General features: G+C 50.4%; 1 pseudogene; it reads right to left on the minus strand.

Annotated features, from left to right (window-relative positions):
- Positions 1–762: 762 nt before the first annotated feature.
- LOC130044616 (uncharacterized) lies at positions 763–846 on the minus strand (annotated as a pseudogene).
- Between the last annotated feature and the right edge of the window lie 7,591 nt (positions 847–8,437).

The following is an 8,437-nucleotide window of genomic DNA, read 5'->3' on the forward strand; positions in this document are numbered from 1 at the left end:
TTTCATTTGCATTTTCCTAATGGCCAGTGATTTGAGAACATTTTTGGAGGGGGCAGTGGTTAAGACTTATTCTTAGCTACACTCAGGAATCACTCCTGGCAATGTTCAGTGGACTATATACAATGCTGGGGATCAAACTGGGGTTATTGCATGCAAGAAAAACACCTATGCCCTTGGCAATACCTCTGGCCCTGATTTGAGTACTTTTTATAAACTGAATTTGCACAGGACTGGAGCAATAGTAGAGGGTTAAGGCATTTACCTTGTATTCTGCCCATTCTAGTTAGATCCCTGACACGACATATGGTACCCCAAGCACCACCTGAAGTGTTTCTTGAGCACAGAGCCAGGAGTAAGTCCTGAATTCCATCAGGTGTGGCTCCAACCCCCCCAAATAAATAAAATTTAAAAATGATTTTAAAAACTGCATTTGCTCATAAGGTTGCCCAGTTGGCATTGCCATCTGATATGGTGATCCCTCTAAAGAGTTGACCATACCCAACTGCTCTTCAGGATCCGATCATCTAAGAATCTGACTAACCCAGCACCCTCTGCATTATGATTATGACTAACCATCAGAATTTCCAGAATTCTTGAGCAACAGCTAGCTACTGGTTACAGCAATAAAAGCAATATCTTTTCCTCTTAGAGGGCTTGATGGGTAAGATTATGATTCTGGATTTGAATCCTTAGCTTGTCAACGTTCAGTCATATGGCCTTGGGCAAGATAGTTAATCTTACCCGATATCTGCTTTCTTGAAATAAGGGTTTTTGAAAGTTACATGTAAAGCTAACTGATAAGAATAGATACTACACTTGATCTTAGCCAAAAGGCCGAGAAGAAATGGCTGGAGCGATAGTACAGTGGGTAAGGCGTTTGCCTTGCACACGGCCGACCCAGCCACCCCTCTCGGAGAGCCTGGCAAGCTACCAAGAGTATCTCACCTGCATGGCAAAGCCTGGCAAGCTACCCGTGATGTATCCGATATTCCAAACACAGTAACAACAAGTCTCACAATGAAGATGTTACTGGCCCCGCTCAAGCAAATTGATGAATAATGGGAGGACAGTGCTACAGTGCTACATGTAAAGTACTTACCATGATGTCAGACACATTCAGCATTTGTTGCTGTTTTTTGTGTTTTGTTTTTTTTTGGGGGGGGGGTGTTTAGTTTTGGAGCCACATCTGACTGTGTTCAGGGCTTATTCACTCCCACCTCTGTGCTCAGGGATCAGTCCTGGAAGTACTCAGGGGATCACATGTGGTGTTGGGGTCCAAACCTGGGTCAGTCACGTGCATAACAAGGTCCCTACCCGCTGATTTATCTTTCTGGGTCCTGCATTCAATATTATTATTGTTAAAGGTGAACCCAAACTGTTGTTATTGGTTTTGTTCTTTTTTTTTTAATAATGTAGGAGTTTGGCTAGGGCTTCGATGACCACTTCCGTCTCAACAGAATCAAAGGCCTTCTTTAAATCAATGAACGTTAGACAGAGCAGCATCTTGAACTCCCGAGAAACCTCAATGAGCTTGGTTATCGTGTGGATATGGTCAAATGTGCCGAACGTTTTCGGAAACCGGCTTGTTCGCATGGCTGTCCTTCATCTAGAGTTCTGCCAATCCTGTTCAGGATGACCTGAGTGAATAGCTTGTAGACGACAGACGACAGGCAGATCGGGTGATAGTTGCCAATGTCGTGGATGTCTCCCTTCTTGTACAGTTCTTGTACAGTAGTACGGTCCTGGTTTTCCATTGGGACAAAACCTTGCATTCAGACAGGTAGCATGTGAAGAGCCGAGCCAGTGTATTGATGAGTACTGAGGGCAGGTTCTTCAGGTGTTTGGGTCTGTTCTTGTCTGGGCTGGGTGCTTTTCGCTTCTTTACCGATGAAATGGCATGTCAGATTTTGGAAGGGAGAACGTTGGGAACGACATATCCATCCTGCAGAATTTGGTATGTGTGCAGGTGGACATGGCTATTGAAGAGATCTGAGTAGAAGTCATGGATGATCTTCTCCATTGTCCTTCTGGAATATGTGATAGATCCATCGGGATGTCGGTCATCGAAGCCCTAGCCAAACAGGGTGTTCAAACTCAATACATCAGGATCCTCCATGAGCTGTATTGCAGATTCACTACCAGGATCTCACCATTCTACAGGGAGGTGATCATTGACATCAAGAGAGGCAGGGTGATATCATTTCACCGAAACTCTTCAGTGCCACCCTCAAGAACGTCATGAGATGACTGGAATGGGAAGGAATGGGAGTGAAGATAGACGGTCGGCAACTACACCACCTCTGCTTCACTGATGACATCGTTCTAATAACACCAAACATCAGCCAGGCGGCACAAATGCTGGCCTACTTCGACCATGAGTGTGGAAAGGTCAGACTACAGCTGAATCTCACGAAGACAATGTTTATGAGAAACGGTCTTATTCCTACATTCCATTTGCTCTCAATGGGATGAACATCTCTGAATGCAACAGTTATGTGTACCTAGGTTGAGAAATCAACATGACGAATGACCTGGAACCTGAGTTGCACAGGAGGAAGAGAGCGACTTGGAATGCCTTCAAGACCGAACACGATTGCTACTCAATGTCTCTTTTGCAAACCACAGCACTCAAAAGGAGAGAGATAACAAAAGGGAATGCCCTGACACAGAGGTACGTGGGATGGGGGGGATGGGGGATGGGAGGGATACTGAGATCAGTGGTGGTGGAGAATGGGCACTAGTGGAGGGATGGGTATTCGATCATTGTATAACTGAAACCCAAGCACCCAAATTTGTAAGTCTACAACTGTACTTCATGGTGTTTCACTAATAAAAATTTAAGGAAAAAATGGGGGATGGGGGGTGGGAGGGATACTGAGATCAGTGGTGGTGGAGAATGGGCACTGGTGGAGGGATGGGTATTCGATCACTGTATAACTGAAACCCAAGCACCCAAATTTGTAAGTCTACAACTGTACCTCATGGTGTTTCACTAATAAAAATTTAAGGGAAAAAGTGGGGGATGGGGGATACTGGGATCCGTGGTGGTGGGAAATGGGTGGTGGTGGGAAATGGGCACTGGTGGAGGGATGGGTATTTGATCATTGTATAATTGAAACCCAAGCACAAAATTTGTAAGTCTACAACTGTACCTCATGGTGTCTCATTAATCACACTTAATCACTTAACTTCCCGTTAGTCGTCGATTTGCTCGAGTGAGCGCCAGTAACATCTCCATTTGTCCCTGTCGCGTGCTAGTGTAGCCCAATGGCATCTGTTTGCTCTGGGAACATGAAGAGCCTCAAACCGATCGTTCATGATCTTCACGAAGAAGTCTGACCATCTGGTAGGTGGGCGGCCACGCGGTCTTTTGACATTCAGTGGAATCCAGTCAGTAACAGCTCTAGTCCAGCGGTCGTCTTTAAATCTCATTACGTGACCAGTCCATCTGATTTTCGACACCTTGGCAAATGAGACAGCATCCCTGATTCTTGATCGTCGACGGATGTCGGAACTCCGGATTTTCTCTCTCATTTGAGAGAAAAATGAGAGAAAAATCCGGTGTCTCATTAATAAAATTTTTTAAAAAATTTAAGGAAAAAAATAAATATAATGGTACTTAAAAAAAGAGCATCGAAGAAATAGCTAAGAGGACAAAGAACCTCCAGCTCCGGGCACATCTCTTCGACTCCACTGTTTTTCCTGAATTAACATACGCTTCTTCAGTAAAGGCCCTCCCGTTGATCGTTGATTTGCTCGAGCGGGCCCAGTAACGTCTCCATTGGAGACTTTGTTGTTACTGTGTCTGGCATATCGAATACTCTCGGTAGCTTGCCGGGCTCTCCGAGAGGGGTGGAGGAATCGAACTCGGGTCGGCCATGTTGGCTGCGTGCAAGGCAGACGCCCTACCCGCTGTGCTATCGCTCCAGCCCAATACATCAGGATCCTCCGTGAGCTGTATTGAGGATTCACTACCAGGATCTCACCATTCTACAAAGAAGTGATCGTTGATGTCAAGAGAGGAGTGCGGCAGGGTGATACCATTTCACCGAAACTCTTCAGTGCCACCCTCGAGAACATCAGGCGACGACTGGAATGGGAAGGAATGGGAGTGAAGATAGATGGTCGGCAACTACACCACCTCCACTTTGCTGATGACATTGTTTTAATAACACCAAATATCAGCCAAGTGGCACAAATGCTGGCCGACTTTGACCGTGAGTGTGGAAAGGTAGGACTACAGCTGAATCTTACGAAGACAATGTTTATGAGAAACAGCCTCGTTCCTGACGCCCCATTCGCTCTCAATGGAACGACCATCTCCGAATGCAACAGCTATGTGTACGTAGGTCGAGAGGTCAACATGACAAATGACCTGGCACCCGAGTTGCGCAGGAGGCGGCTCCGGGCACATCTCTTTGATTCCACTGTTCTTCCTGCATTAACATATGCCTCAGAGACCTGGGCCCTACGCAAACAAGATGAGAACGCTATTCAGGTCTCCCAAAGAAGAATAGAAAGAGCTATGCTTGGAATATCACATTTCACTCAAATGAGAGAAAGAATCCGGAGTTCTGACATCCGTCGACGATCAAGGATCAGGGACGCTGTCTCATTTGCCAAGGTGTCGAAAATCAGATGGGCTGGTCACGTAATGAGATTTAAAGACGACCGCTGGACTAGAGCTGTTACTGACTGGATTCCACGGGATGTCAAAAGACCACGTGGCCGCCCACCTACCAGATGGTCAGACTTCTTCGTCAAGATCATGAACGATCAGTTTGAGGCCCTTCATGTTCCCGGAGCGAAGAGATACCATTGGGCTACACTAGCACGCGACAGGGACAAATGGAGACGTTACTGGCGCCCGCTCGAGCAAATCAACGACTAACGGGAAGTTAAGTGATTAAGTGAAGTGAACATATGCTTCAAAGACCTGGGCCCTACGAAAACAGGATGAGAACACTATTCGGGTCTCCCAACGAGGAATCGAAAGAGCTATGCTTGGAGTATCATGCTTCACTCAAATGAGAGAAAGAATCTGGAGTTTCTACTTCCATCAACGATCAAGAATCAGGGACACTGTCTCATTTGCCAAGGCGTTGAAAATCAGATAGGCTGGACACGTAATGAGATTTGGAGATGACCGCTGGACTAGAGCCATTACCAACTGGATTTCATAGGACGTCAAAAGATCGCGGGGCCGCCCACCTATGAGATGGTCATACTTCTTTGTCAAGACCCTGAATGATCAGTTTGAGGCTGTTCATGTTCCTAGAGTGAGCAGACACCATTGGGCTATGCTGGCACGCGACAGGGACAAATGGAGACGTCATTGGTGCCCGCTGGAGTAAATCGATGAGTAACAGGATGTCAAGTGATCAAGTAGGAATACTGCTATTTATTCAGCCATTGATTAAGCTGATTGAACTAAGCATGAGCTCCACAAACTGTTGTTATTGTTAAAGGTGAAATGCTGTGAAGTGACTGGAGGGCAAGAGCACACACTTCACACTCAGGAGCCCGGCCAGGTTCAGGCCCCAGCACTGTGTGGCTCCTTGAGCACCAGCAATCCCTGTGGTGCTAGGGATTGTTTCTGTGGTCTGCAAACATATATAAACAATCCCTTGCACCATAGGGATCATGGCCCCAAAACACAAACCAAAACATGCCAGACAAGTAATGTTAAGACAATGGTTGTGTTATGGTCAGAGAAATATAAAGTGTCCTCAGAATACTCAGTGTGAACCTCAACCCTGTCCGGAGTCTAGGCAAGGCAGCTCAGAGGAAGCATTGTTTACATGGAGAGGTGGAAGATGAGCAGGGTGGCCACAGCAGAGACAGTGTTTGTCCATGTGTGTATGGTTTTGGAACTTATACAAAGGCTTGGAAGTAACAGAAGAAAGCATTTGAAAAACTGACATGTACTTAGAACATCTGGAATAGGATTGTTCAGTAGAATTCTCTGTGATAATAGGTACTGTCTAACATGAGAGGCTCCAGCCACATGTGACATGTGAATACTGATCATTTGAAATGTGCTAATGTGACTATAGAGCTAAGTATGTAATTTACTTTTATCATAATTTATTTATTTAAATAATTTTTTAAAGTTTTGGTTTGGGGGCCACACCTGGAGGTGCTCAGGGGTTACTCCTGGCTCTGCACTCAGAAATTACTCCTGACGGTGCTTAGAAGATCAGTTTCGAACCTGCAAGGCAAGTGTCCTACCTGCTGTACTATCGCTCTGGTCCCTGTCATCATTTATTTACATTCAAATACCCACTGTAGGAAATGTCTGCAGATTGGACAGCCAGGTGTAGGCTAGCACAGGGAAGGCTGAAGGTGAGCCCTGGAGAGGAGCGTTCTTATCACAGTGTTGCGCTATGGAGTTTGTGTTTTCTTCTAAGCACCAGGGGAAGCCATTGGTAGGGATGGGTGTTAAGCCAGGGAGTTAATATTCTGATCTTGTTTCTTTTCTCCCTTTAGGGGGTGGGATGGAGGTCATGGGGTTCTCAAGCAGTGCTGGAGGCCCAGGGACTATTTCCTGCGGTACTTGGCCAACCTCTGGGGCCTGACAGTGGCCGTGATGCAATGTTGTGGATCGCTGGGGCCACCCCAATGGTGCTTGGGAGCATTGAGGACTTAAGGGAGTCATGCAGAGCCTGGGAATAAAACTCGGGTCTAGGGAATACACTGCGTGCCTTCCGGTCTCCTGAGCAACTCCCTAGCCTGCTCTTCGTTCCTGAAAGATGGCTGCAGCCGTCATGAGAACGGACGGTGAGGCTGAGAGGTGAGAAGAGCTGCAAGGGGGAGATGACAGGCAAACTAGGGAGCTGGAGCCCGGACGCCCAGCGGAGCGCGTCTGAGGGAGTGAGGGCGCCGGGGCTTTTGTGGCCCCGGGCCCAGCTGGGGAGAGCCCAGGGCGGGCTGCCAGTCTCCGCGCAGCCGCCGCCCTCACCCTGCCGGCCGCGGGCGTACCTTCAGCTAACGGTCCCGAGCCGGAGGCAGGAGGGAAGGGCCCTCGCCGCCGGGGGGGTGCGCTCTCGGGCTATGCGCCGCCGACCCCCATCACATTAATTGTTGCACCCCTGAGTCAACCCGTGCCCCCCCCCCCCAACCGCAGGGCTGCTGGGTGGCATTGGTGGGGAAGGCGGGGCAAACAGGCACTAGAGTGCGGGGTCCACCTGGCAGCCCAGGAGTCCGCGCCCCCGGAGAGACCCGTCCCCGCCCGCCCCCCACGACCTCCGGTGGCCCGCGGGCGGGGAGGCGGGGCTTGCCCAGGAGCAGGGTGTGGCTGCGCCCGGGTGGCCATTCCGATGGGCAGCACGCGGTGACAGGGACTGGCGGCCCGGGTGGCTGCGGGCGGAGTGTGCAGGTGGTCCCGGGAGCCCCCACCCGCGGCCACGCTCTGCGCGGAGGGAAGTGCCCGCGCCGCCCGCCCGCGCTTCACTTCCTCCGGCGCCGGCCCGAGGTGCGTCCGGGGCGACCTGGGGGTGTGGGTGGGTGAGGGTGGGCACCGCGTGGGCTCGTGCCTGCGCCCCAGCCGGTCTGCCTGGCTGCGACCCCTGGGTAGGGGCGGGCACACAGCCGGGGCTGGGCGGGGGGCGCGGCACACAGCCGGGGCTGGGTGGGGGGCGCGGCACACAACCGGGGCAGGGCAGGGGGGCGGCACACAGCCGCAGGGTCGCAGGTGGGCGCTGAGCAGGGCACTGCCAAGCAGAGCAGGGGGAGCCAAACGTGCTGGGCAGGAGGAAGCGCAGTTTCGGGAAGGCTGCGGGCGTGTGCTCAGAAAGATGGGGGCCAAACTGCCGGCTGAAGGCAGTGGATGTGGCTCAGTGCTAGAGCGTGTTTGTGTGTGTGTGTGTGTGTGTGTCCCTGTCCCTGGGTTCCATCACAGCCTCCCACAAAACAAGCCCCAACCCACCCCCTAGCCCACATGCTGAGGCACTCAGTCACTAGGCCCTACCTCCACTGCTTCCGTGGGAAATGCCCCACCCAAGGCCCCAGCGCCCAGACTGGACACAGTCCACTCTCCAACCCCACTTGCTGTCTCAGTACCCACCTCTGACTCTTTCTTTCTGGGCCCTTCCTCTGGGGGCCAGAGGTAGCCTCCTTCCTGGCATGTGCAAGGCCTTTGGTTTCGCTTCTTTCCTGCAGGTGAGTGGGTGCTGTGTGCCAGAACTCAGCCGGGCCTAAAGTGGGTCAGCCTCTCTGAGGGACCAGTGAGTGCCCTCCCCTCCTCAGAGACCCTAAAATGAGACCCAGACATGGCTTTTGGTGCTTTCAGAGATGTGTCAAAAGGAAAGTGTAGGAAAGTCCCCAAAGATTTTGAGACCTGAAGAGTAACGTTGAAGTTAGTTGACATGGTTTTAGACCTGTCCCAATGACTAGTGATCTGGAAAAGTCACTTCCCCTTCCTGAGCCTTCGTTTTCA

Source organism: Sorex fumeus, unplaced genomic scaffold (assembly GCF_029834395.1).
Source record: "Sorex fumeus unplaced genomic scaffold, SorFum_2.1 ptg000122l, whole genome shotgun sequence".
In the NCBI taxonomy this organism is placed as follows: domain Eukaryota; kingdom Metazoa; phylum Chordata; class Mammalia; order Eulipotyphla; family Soricidae; genus Sorex; species Sorex fumeus.